At 28.6% G+C, this 12,866-nt stretch overlaps 1 protein-coding gene across 1 annotated transcript in view; it reads right to left on the bottom strand.

Moving 5' to 3' along the window:
- The window catches only part of LOC129905898 (sodium-dependent dopamine transporter), a 50,238-nt gene that overhangs the window by 7,384 nt on the left and 29,988 nt on the right, over positions 1–12,866 (bottom strand). The gene's annotated exons all lie outside the window — the stretch shown is intronic.

The raw sequence follows: 12,866 nt of genomic DNA, 5'->3' as shown, positions 1-12,866 counted from the left end.
AAAAAAAAACATTAAAATCCTCAACTTTAAAATAAAATCGTTTTTTAGCATTTAATAAGCTGCTGAAAAGCCGATCCGAGTACTTGTTTTAATTTTAGACACAGAAAATAGCCTATTTAAAATTTAATGTAGAATTTGGTCTCTAACTAAAAAGAGGTTGTCTGTAAAGCCGGTTTAAGGACGATGATTTTACGTGATAACGTCGTAAGAAAACAGGTTGTGTGCTTTTAAAATGAGCCATTTGAAGGGTTTATTTATTTTAAACAATCATAATTTACAAGAAAAAGCTAAAAAAAAATACCTTTTTTCTTTTCTCATTATATTAATTTTTTTATTGTAAAAGCTCACAAAAAAATTATACCATTAAAAAGCCAAATATTTCTTCTAAATAATAAAATCATTTTTAAATTTTTACAATGAGCAAAAAGTATTGAAATAATTTATTTAAAACAATCATTTTCATCAAAAAAAGCAAAGAAAACATGTGAATTTATGTTCTCACGCTATTAAATCCATTTTTTTAACAATCTATAAAATTTTTTATACCATCTGAAAGCTTATTGTCTTAGCTAAAAATATATATATATATCAAGTCTATGAGACATTGAGACATCTACAAAAAGAGCTAGAATTTTTTAAACTCGATGAAATTTCATAAAAAAAAAAGCAAAAAAAAAACATTTATTTTTATGTTCTCATGCTATTAAATGAATTTTTTCCCTAACAACGTATAAAAAATTTTATACCATGTGAAAGCTTATTGTTTCACCTTTCAAATGACGTATCAATCTCATTTCAAAGATGCCTACAAGAGAAGTTAGAATTTTTTAAAGTCAACTATGTGGAATTTCCAGACTTAGATTACGGTACTTCCCACACTGGTGGCTGTTCATGGCGCAACAGATCTCCACTGATGGTATGATGTTTTTCGCAAGTTTCTTGATTTAACATTGTGTGGCTTGTAGTTAGTCTAGCGTTATGTGTGATATACCAATTGAAAGGTAATTGTGTCTATCTGCTCTTGGTAAAAAGTTATAACCTGTTTTATTCTAAAATTTTATTTTACCGTTATCTCAAAATTGTGTTCACGAAAATGATTGAAATTTCGCACGCATATAGTCGTAGCCATGGTCTATCATTACTCCATATATAAGATTCCTCTATCTATTAAAGAAAAAAAGATAAAAATAAAAAATGATGAAAATCGGTTAAAAACGGATAAAAAACCTGTTTTTTAAAAACTTATTTTCTCCGTATTCAGTCAAAACTCTTTTAACGATTTCAATTTTTTGCACATGTATGCGCATTTATCAGCCCTATATGTCCCATATAACTTGAGATTTTTTGAACGCTCCAAAAAAAAGCTAATAATCAAAAACTACCCAAAAATACCCCTAAAAAGTAGGTATTTTTCAAAAATTCTTATTTCGAAACGCAGAGTGTTGAAAAAAAATCCGTATGAGACGCCTAATTTTTTTTTTCTTCATCTTTTACCTGGCATCTTAGAATTGTCAAAAATATTTCCCCTACCCATAATCAACATTTTGTCATACCCACAACACCTGATCAACGTTCAAACAAAACGTTATAGCGGAGTTCCAGAATTTTTAGAATTTATTCTTAAATGCATTTACCCTTAAATCAGTCTCTTCTATCTATAACAAAAAGAATCAACTCTCTACAACCACGCGTTAAGATTTTAGCCCAAATTTCATCTTTCCGTTTTACCCCTGTTTACCCCATTAAATGACGGAAATTTTAAAAATCCTTCATTTGGATTAGGCTTTAGATTATTATCTTTCAAATAAGCTTTAGGAAATTTTTGTATCTCTAATAGTTTATTTTTAATTTTTAATTTAAATTTTTTGCCGCACTGCGAAAGTGCGAGAGTGTAACGCTAGAAAATGGTGTCACTTTTTTGTGGTGGCTGCCATGGTTCATCGATTTATAAGACGTTATCACGTCAAAAATGAAAAATAGCAACCTTTATCAAGATTAACGCTACCGTCTTAAACGTTTCTTCACAGTTGTTGTAAAACTTAAACTGAGGTTTATCCAATGTTATTTAGAGAGGATAAAAGAGTTTAAAGGGTGGCTATGAATACACCATAATAAATTTAAGAGCTGAGCTGAGTTATTAAAGTTATGGACGATACAAATGTTTCAATCGCTTCTGTATTGGGAAAAATCTGAAAGAATTTCAGAACATTAAAATAAAAACATACAAAAATGTACTTTTCTAGTGCACTATTTTTACATAATTAATTAATTAATTTTAAATAATATTTCTTATAATAATTACTTTAAAAACTATTTAAAGAATCTCCATATCGATGGAAAATCAAGGGGCACGGTAGTGCACAGCCAAGTTCTCTAGCAACTTTGGCACTACACCCTTATTTACAGGAAACAACTCAGGCCATATTCGACCCCCCTCCAACTTCTATACCAAATATGTCAGAAATTTGAAAGTCGCTCCATTTGTTGAACCAGTCAAAAACAAACTCCTTACGAAATTTCAGCTACCTAGGACGAGTAGTTCCTGAGAAAATCTCAAAAACCGTAACTGACTGACTGATTCACTCACTGAATCACTCACTGACAGATCATCAAAATTATGGAGAACTTCCCGATATCGAAGAAACTTGTAATTTGGCACAGTGATGGAGGCTGAGGTGCATACAAAGGAAAAAATCGAAAATCAGAGATTTTCAATTCAGGGGGCGTGGTAACCGCCCATTTTCGCTGAATTGTCATCAAATATTTTAGAGCACTTCTAACTATCGTAGAATCTTGAAACTTGGTAGATTGATAGAGCTGGTGGTTTATACAAAAGGGAAAATTTTTAATTTGAGAATTTTGGCCAGGGGGCGTGGTAACCGCCCATTTTTACTAAATTTTATCAAATTTTTTAGAGCACTTCTGACTATCGTAGAATCTTGAAACTTGGTAGAATGTTAAAGCTAGTAATAGTCTAAGAGATGGCTGCAAGTTTTCGGACTCACTCGGGAAATGGAATTTTTTTTCATGAAATTGTTGGATGGGGGTGGGATAAGCAAATGCCAAATTGGCAGAAAGCAGACTGGATGGAATAAGCGTGGGTGGGGGGTCAAACTTGCATTTTTTTTTGGAAAAAAAACTTTCTCGGAAATGGGTAAAAAGTGGTGAAGGTGGTTGAAGAAGGTGTTAAAGTGACAGTTCCAAAATGGCAGAAAGCTAAGTGGATGGAAAAGGGGTGGCAGAAGGGCGCAAAGTGGTAAATTTTTTTTTGAAATTTACTGACTCGGAAATGGCTGCCATTTTGCAAGCGTGTTCCTGATGGTATGTAGTTTCTAAATTCAAAATGGCAGAAAGCAGACTGGATGGGTTATATTTTTTTTCAATTTTTTACTTCGGAGAGTGCCAAAAAAAACTTTTATTTTAAAAAAATATTTAAAAACAACGGCAACACCTACAATCTTGTATTATAACTTTTTTTTAAGCCAAAACCCTATTATTTAATTATCTTTTCAAATAATGTCGTTTTCGTGAAAAGTTTTTGAAAAACAAATTTTTAAACTCAAAATTTTAACTTTTTTTTAATTTTTTTTTTTACTTTAATTTTTTCTTTAATTTAACACGATCAAGCTTTGTTTTTGGTAATTTAATTTAATTATCTAGCTAATTTTCAACCAATTGTTGAAAACAAGATGCTAAAATGTCGTACAGTTTTTGAAATAATTAATTTTTAAACTCAAAATTTTTAACTTTTTTTAAATTTTTTTTCTTATTTTAATTTTATTTTTTATTTTACGATTTCAAAACACTGCTTTTGGTAACTAAAATCAATTTCGTAATCAATTTTAAATCAACTACTGAAAACCAGAAGCTAAAATGTCGTACAGTTTTTGAAATAATTAATTTTTAAACTCAAAATTTTTAACTTTTTTTTAAATTTTTTTTCTTATTTTAATTTAATTTTTTATTTTACGATTTCAGACACTGCTTTTGGTAACTAAAATCAATTTTGTAATCAATTATAAATCAACTACTGAAAACTAGAAGCTAAAATGTCGTATAGTTTTTGAAATAATCAATTTTAAACTTAATTTTTTTTTTCTTTTTTTAATTTTTTTTTCCTTTTTTAATTTTATATTTTATTTTACGATTTCAATTACTGCTTCTGGTAACTAAAATCAATTTCGTAATCAATTTTAAATCAATTACCGAAAACCAGATGTTAAAATAACATACAGTTTTTGAAAAACATAATTTTTAAACTTAAAATTTTAATTTTTTAAAAATTTTTTTTTAACTTTATTGTTTTTTTCTAATTATACGATATCAAGCATCGCTTTTGGTAATTAAATTCAATTTTGCAATCAATTTTAAATCAAGTACTGAAAACCATATCGTCAGCGTAAGGCAAAATTGTTCACAAAAAGTCACAAAAAGCAAATTTTATAGGGGACGATTTTTAAGTTTCAAATTATTTTAAAGTGACATTTTTCTGCTCATTCGCCATTCAAGTTATGTTTTTAATAAAGTTTGTTCTTTTTTCTTAAATAAACCATACAAGTTTACCTCATTAGTAGATGCATACTATTTTTAAACATTTTTTAAAACTAAAAACCCAAAATTGGAACTAGAACAATTCCTATAAAAGTACGCAAAAATTATATATTACATATTATAACATATACAATGTATATTATACATATTATAATATTACAAGTATTCAATAAAATTGGCAACACTTGCAATATAATACAATGTATATTATACATAATATAATATTACAAGTATTCAATAAAATTGGCAACACTTGAAATATAATATAGGTGCCTTTTAGTGTGATCGATCACCTCTGTAAGTTTTAGCAAGTTCACTTGACACGCCGAAGAGTTACGGTAAATTTTGTGATTTTTTATCAAATTATTATCGTTCATGTGAAAAGCCAGTTGTATTTTTAACACTGAAAAAATTAAATTTTTAAGTTTTCCTTTTTTATAATAGAAAGTGAATATTCAAAAGTATTCTCTGCGAAAGAAAGAGTCATAAAGGTAAATACAAAAATAATAATCCAGAACATCAAATATGATATGAATGGGGCAAGACCGCCCATGGGCGAAATTGAAAGTTAGTAAAGTTGTACACCGTTAAATCTTCCAAAAAGCTAAGCGACTGCTAAAAATGTAAGTGATGATTCTCAGGAAGAGGACTTTTGCAGACTGTATTTGTACCTTCTATTTGCAACTGTTTTCTAGATCCCATCCAAAATATTGTTGGATTAAGTGCAAAATGTGTACCAAATTGTACAGCTTGTGCTGGAGTGAGAACTAATGAAAAAATAGCATAATTGTGTTATTATTGCAAATAGACTGCAATAAAAACAAAAGAAACGATCTTTCTAGCAACAAAATTTGATAGGGCGGTCTTACCCAAATGTTGGGGCAAGACCGTTTTTTATTAGATGTTTTTTCAAAACTTATTATCTTTTGTTCAATATTTAAAATTTTTTTTATAATAAGGAGAGTTTTTACAAGAAACATTTAATTTAATGAATAACGACTTTATTGATTAGGAAATTGAATTAAATTACGAAAAGCAGTGTTTGATTTATCGTAAAATTAAAAATAAAATTAAAATGGGAAAAAATTAAAAAAAATTGATTATTTTAAAAACTGTACTTTATTTTAGCATCTGGTTTTCAGTAGTTGATTTAGAATTGATTACGAAATTGATTTTAGTTACCAAAAGCAGTGTTTTGAAATCGTAAAATAAAAAATTAAATTAAAATAAAAAAAAAAATTAAAAAAAGGTAAAAATTTTGAGTTTAAAAATTAATTATTTCAAAAACTGTACGACATTTTAGCTTCTGGTTTTCAGTAGTTGATTTAAAATTGATTGCAAAATTGAATTTAATTACCAAAAGCGATGCTTGATATCGTATAATTAGAAAAAAACAATAAAGTTAAAAAAAAATTTTAAAAAAATTAAAATTTTAAGTTTAAAAATTATGTTTTTCAAAAACTGTATGTTATTTTAACATCTGGTTTTCGGTAATTGATTTAAAATTGATTACGAAATTGATTTTAATTACCAAAAGCAGTAATTGAAATCGTAAAATAAAATATAAAATTAAAAAAAAAAAAATTAAGTTTAAAATTGATTATTTCAAAAACTATACGACATTTTAGCTTCTAGTTTTCAGTAGTTGATTTATAATTGATTACAAAATTGATTTTAGTTACCAAAAGCAGTGTCTGAAATCGTAAAATAAAAAATAAAATTAAAATAAGAAAAAAAATTTAAAAAAAAGTTAAAAATTTTGAGTTTAAAAATTAATTATTTCAAAAACTGTACGACATTTTAGCATCTTGTTTTCAACAATTGGTTGAAAATTAGCTAGATAATTAAATTAAATTACCAAAAACAAAGCTTGATCGTGTTAAATTAAAGAAAAAATTAAAGTAAAAAAAAAAATTAAAAAAAAGTTAAAATTTTGAGTTTAAAAATTTGTTTTTCAAAAACTTTTCACGAAAACGACATTATTTGAAAAGATAATTAAATAATAGGGTTTTGGCTTAAAAAAAAGTTATAATACAAGATTGTAGGTGTTGCCGTTGTTTTTAAATATTTTTTTAAAATAAAAGTTTTTTTTGGCACTCTCCGAAGTAAAAAATTGAAAAAAAATATAACCCATCCAGTCTGCTTTCTGCCATTTTGAATTTAGAAACTACATACCATCAGGAACACGCTTGCAAAATGGCAGCCATTTCCGAGTCAGTAAATTTCAAAAAAAAATTTACCACTTTGCGCCCTTCTGCCACCCCTTTTCCATCCACTTAGCTTTCTGCCATTTTGGAACTGTCACTTTAACACCTTCTTCAACCACCTTCACCACTTTTTACCCATTTCCGAGAAAGTTTTTTTTCCAAAAAAAAATGCAAGTTTGACCCCCCACCCACGCTTATTCCATCCAGTCTGCTTTCTGCCAATTTGGCATTTGCTTATCCCACCCCCATCCAACAATTTCATGAAAAAAAATTCCATTTCCCGAGTGAGTCCGAAAACTTGCATCCATCTCTCCGTCTATAAGTTATACCAAGGAAAAAATTTAAAATTTGAGAATTTTGGATAGGGGGCGTGACAACCGCCCATTTCTGCTGAATTTTTATCAAATATTATAGAGCATTTGTAACTGTCGTAGAACCTTAAAATTTGGTAGAATGGTAGACCCAGTAGTTTAAACAAAAGAAAAAATTTTAAATTTGAGAACTTTAGACAAGGGGCGTGGTAACCGCCCATTTACTCTGAGTGTTCATCAACTGTAGAGATTTTAATTTCTACAGCAATACCTTGCAAAAAGTAGTGAAATCACAACAAAAACATTACTGTTAAAAAAAGAGCCAAGTTCTCCTATGTTGAAGTTATGCTGGCACAAAAAGTACTGAGATGTAAAAGTGTACCAAGTTCTAAAGTTTGGGTTCAAATTTGTATCAATAAAATTTTGATTGTTTACGTGGCAATTTTTGAAATAACTTTAAAAATCGGTAATTAAAAGAAAAATTGTCAAGAGAGCAATCAAAATTTTATTGATACAAATTTGAACCCAAACTTTAGAACTTGGTACACTTTTACATCTCAGTACTTTTTGTGCCAGCATAACTTCAACGTAGGAGAACTTGGCTCTTTTTTTACCGACTTCCAAAAAGGAGGAGGTATTCAATTCGTCTGTATTTTTTTTTTTTTTTTTTTTTTTTTTTTATGTTTGTTACCGCATAACTTTGGACTGAGTGAACCAAATTGATAAATCTTTTTGTATTGGAAAGCTGGTGGCTGCAGTGTGGTCCCATTTCAATTTCATCTACATTTAGCCATAGGAACTATTTTAAAAATCATAAAACCCAGTTTTGAGCCATGGAAGTCGGTTCCGTTTTTTTGCTAAAAATGATTATTTAACAGTAATGTTTTTGTTGTGATTTAATTTACAACAAAATGTTTTTTATGTAAAGTTTTTAAATTCGGCTTTCTTTTCACGTTATACACAAAATATTAAAAATTAATTTTAAAAAAAGAGTCAACTTTCTATCTATCTTTACAAAAACGGTTGTATCTTTACAATTTTGAATTTTTCATTGTTTTTTTTTTTTGTCTGAAAAACGATTATGTGAAAATGTTTTCACTCATAATGATATACAAATTTCTGAGGTGACCCAAAAAGGTTTTCTTTGTATTTTTTTTTTTTTTTTTTCATCATTCAAATGCTGAGATGGATCAGTTATTTTTCAATATATACATATCTCAAATATTTTGGGAAAAAAATGCATTTTCAAACATTTTCTCCGAAGTTCAAATCCATAGAGTAAGAAAGATCCAGATTTTTTTCTGAGGCCCTATTGCTGAGTTATTTGCAATCAAATAACTATGGTGCAGGTGTCTTCCGAACCAAGTCTCGAAATAAGTTTTGGCTTAAAGCTTTGAGCTTTTATTTATTTTAGGGAAAGTATTTCTTTCGTGTCAAAAGAAAAATCGAGGTTTTAATCAAATCCCACTTAACGATGAAGAAGAAATTCAAAGCCGTGGTTTTCATCATGCCATATCTCGGTAATTGCGGCTGTTCCGATATATGCCCATCATACACAAGGTCCAAAAGAAGCTTCAAAAACGCTTCTGAAAAATAATGGCTGTTAACTTTTGCTAATAAATGCATGTTTTCGTTCATAATTTCCCAAAAATTGGCAAAAATTACGAAATTAAACGCTTACAATTTTTTACTAAAAGTGACTGAGAGTCAATTGGAAAAAAGTCAAAAACGAAAGCTGTGCAGAACTGGCAAACCAACGTTGTCGAAACTATTAAAAAAAATAACTGTAACACGATCAAATGATAAATTAACAAGTTTTGGGCAATTTTATTTATTTTTTTTAAAGAAAACCCCAAAAAAAAAGATACGTAAAATATTTGTAGCAATTTCCAGAATGTCTAAAGACTTTTACAAGAGCATGGTTTGTATTTTTAATAAATATTTTTAAAATTTAAAAAGTAAATTTTAGCAATAACGTTTTTTTTTTTTTGTTTTTGATATAAATTTTTCTAAATTTGTAGTTCAAAATTTTTCCTTGACTGCATATGGTGGTCTTAAATAAACATGAAACATAGTTAATACAAAAAAAAAAAATACAAAACAACATAACTTTCAAAAACATGTTAAAATTTATTTGACACTAACATTTTAAATCAAATGTGCATATAAAACTCCCCACACTCAATTAGATTTCAATTCACGACACCCCTTAAAGATACTCAAAAACTCATAATAACCCTAAAGTCATAATAACACCTCTTTAAGTCGTCAGTAAATGGGATCACTTATAAACTTGAAGCAATGAAGCTCTAACGTCTAACTTCATAACTTCATCCATAAAATTCACGCATCGTTTGCCACATGGTTATACCTAACCAAAAACCAAACTAAACCAACCACTTGGCATGGAACAGATTTGATTTTATCCTTTTTGAATTTCAATCGCCCTGGATTCTTTTTTTTTTATGGAGAATCGCATCTAAGAAGGATTAACAGTCATGACAAGAAATGGAATCAGAGAGTATATGGAATCAAAATGTAAGTCTTACAGAGTAAAGTGGTGCGTGGCGGGAGGAGCGGGAGCAGGAGCAGGAGCAATATGCCCTTCACTGTTTCACTGTTCATATCCAATGAAGTATAATCGTCGTATCTTAGGAAAATTATCCTTTTATCGTCACATTTCTACAAAGTACATTTTTTTCTTCCTTCTTTTTTTTTTTGCCATCTCTACGACAGAGGAAAGTCTTAAAAGCTTTCTTCTTCTTCTTGTTTTTTTTTTTTTTCTTTTTTGAGTTTTTTGCTTTGCCGCCCTTCAACAAGCAACAAGCATGGTTGTACCAACCAACCTGTTGATCTTTATTGAAAGAAGGTAATTTTCTTCCTTCTGTTTCTATATATATATAAATATATGACAAAAGGATAAAGTCATGTCGGACTGAGTTGCTGGGGAAGGGGTGAAAAAATGACATAAAAAAAAGGGGGCAACCTACGATGAATGATGAATATGAATTTCCTTTCTAAGAATAATGCGGATGAGAGTAATTTTTCTGGCCATCCTTGGCAATCTCAGTCAGATTCAGTCAGTTGTGGCATGTTCCTAATCCAGAACTGCCGCATGGCAATTGACTTTTGACAGGACTCGTATAACTTGGACACAAAAAAAAAAAAAAAACGAATATACAATAGAACAATGAAAAAAGGATTTGAGAGTTTGAGTGAGTGAAATATGAGGGAAAAAAGTTGTAAGTATCATAGTGATTAAGGCATTAAAGTCGAACCAAAGCTACCACAACATATCATTATGGCAGTGAATGTCACCACCACAAGAAATCACGACACTAAGCAACCAAAATGGGGAGAACTTAAAGTTCAGTAAAAAAAGAAAAACGAATAAAATAATATGGAGTGGAGTTTTTTTTCTCTCCAGTGAGCTCCTTCTTTAAGAAGATCCTTCTTTTTTTCTTCGACTTGCTCCTTAGTTCTTCTTGTCACAAAAGCACTTAACTTTTGTGAAATTATTTCTAAAGGAAGTGTGGAAGCATTTAATAGCTTCATCTTTTCTGTTGATGGTGGTGACTATTTTGTAGTGCGAGGATAAGGAACACTCTTTCATACATTTATATGCGTGTGCAACAGTTAGCGCAGTCAGTTCGTAAGTGATTCTAATTGGCCTTCTTATGAGGGTTGATTTAAGTGGGCTTTGTTTCATGTATTAACATTATTTACAAATTTAAACACTGATCAATGTGTTTCTGTTTTTAGTTAACGTTGAATATTTGCAAGAAAAATTTCGTGTCAACAAAAAGCAGTGTTAGACCAGTGCCGAAGCTTTCAAAAACATTAAAAAAGGATGAAACCCATTGGAAAAGGAGGTGAATATGATAAAAATTAAAGGAAAAATAAATTACGGGAGAGCCGAGTTCGAGAAGTTGAGTTTTTAATGTTAAAAAATGGTATAATATCTCGATTTCCGGCAAAACTACAAGTTCCATGGAATAAAGTTATATGGAAAAGTTGTAGGTAATAAAAAGATCAACAACTTATGCATTGACAATTTTTTCGCATAACCTCAAAATTTATATGAAAAATTCAAAAAACTGAGTTTTTAGTTTTTTTATTTTTATCTTTTTCAAAAAGCATTTATCAATGTAACATAAAATGTAATGGTTTTCGAGTAATTAAAGTGTAAATTTTAATAAATAGGCCAAAATAGTTAATAATGATAAAAAATTTTTTTCGAATTTAAGCTTTTTCATTTTTTGCATTTTCCGAGAATGTGTACTAATGTAAATTTATGTTTACACCATCAGAAAGAAGAGATTTTAACATATTACAAATTACCCACCCATTTTTTGAAAAAAACTGATATTTTGACACGTGAATTTTCGATTGAAAATTAGGGTGTTTTTTTGATATTAAGTCAAAATAAGGTTAAAAAATTAATATTTTAAATCAAATAAATAACTGTGTATTTGAGACATAATGAGGTAGGTTTTCACCAAATTTCGTAGAAGAAAACATCTTTTTGAAAAAGATAAAAATAAAAAACCAAAAACTCGGTTTTTTGAATTTTTCATATAAATTTTGACGTTATGTGAAAAAATTGTCAAGGCATAAGTTGTTGACCTTTTTATTACGTACAACTTTGCCATAGAACTTTTTTCCATAGAACTTGTAGTTTTGCCGGAAATCGAGATATACCATTTTTTACCATTAAAAAATCAACCCACCAACTTCCCGAACTCGGCTCGCCCGTAATTTATTTTTCCTTTAATTTTTATCATATTCACCTCCTTTTTCAATGGGTTTCATCCTGCTATGATTTTTGTTGGTTTCAAAAATTATCGACCCTGGTCTATGTACATATGATCAACACGGGAGTTGAATATATTTTTACCGACTTCCAAAAAGAAGGAGGTATTTCAATTTCGTTCAGTTTAAGCCATAGGAACTATTAGAAAAACCACAAAACCCCGTTTTGAATCATGGAAGTCGATTAAAAATTGCCGGTGTTGCCTTTTTGATTTTTTAAATTTAATTGAAGATTTTTGTGAACAAAAAAAATTGTTTTTCAAAAATTTTGCTTAAATTTCATAAATTAATTGATGCCAAAAGATTGTCTAGGAAATTCAAGGAAAAAAAAATATATGGGAGTGAGGGACAATCTTTCATCGTTCAAGCGATAGATGCAATTTTCTTACTAATTGACTTCAAACACAAAAAAAAATATTTGAACACAACGGCAACACCTACAATTTTTAAATATACATTTTTAAAAAGCTAGAAGCTTATTTGTAAAATTAAAATTAAGTAAATTCAATGAAGGGCTTTTGAAAGAATGGTAATTGAACTCAGATTTTTTTTTTCAAATTTTTTCGGCCACATTTTTTATGATTTGAAATTATAAAAGGAAATGTCAATATGTATTACGGTTTATGAAAAAAATTTAAAAGTATTTCATTTTCGAAGAACTTTTTTTAATAGAAGTTTGGAAAAAAATTTAACTTATTTTTTTATAAAGTTGAACATTTAAACATAAAGTAATTTTTTATTCATTCAATAGTCCTTATTGTTGAAAGTTAAAATCAAAAGTTTAAAGTTCTTATTTGCCAAAGTCTTTGAGAAAATCAATTATTTCAATGCAAAATTCAGTTTGCATTATATTTTTTTTTTTTCGAATCTGTAATATATGTATATTATCTTTTCCTCTTCGGAATTCAACTGACAATATTTATGGCCAAAAATTTTTTAAAAAATAAATTCATATTTTAAAACGAATAATTTAAAAAAAAAGTTA

Source organism: Episyrphus balteatus, chromosome 1, assembly GCF_945859705.1.
Source record: "Episyrphus balteatus chromosome 1, idEpiBalt1.1, whole genome shotgun sequence".
Classification (NCBI taxonomy): domain Eukaryota; kingdom Metazoa; phylum Arthropoda; class Insecta; order Diptera; family Syrphidae; genus Episyrphus; species Episyrphus balteatus.
The sequence above is the reverse complement of the archived record's forward strand: the minus strand, read 5'-3'. Positions and strand labels throughout refer to the sequence as shown.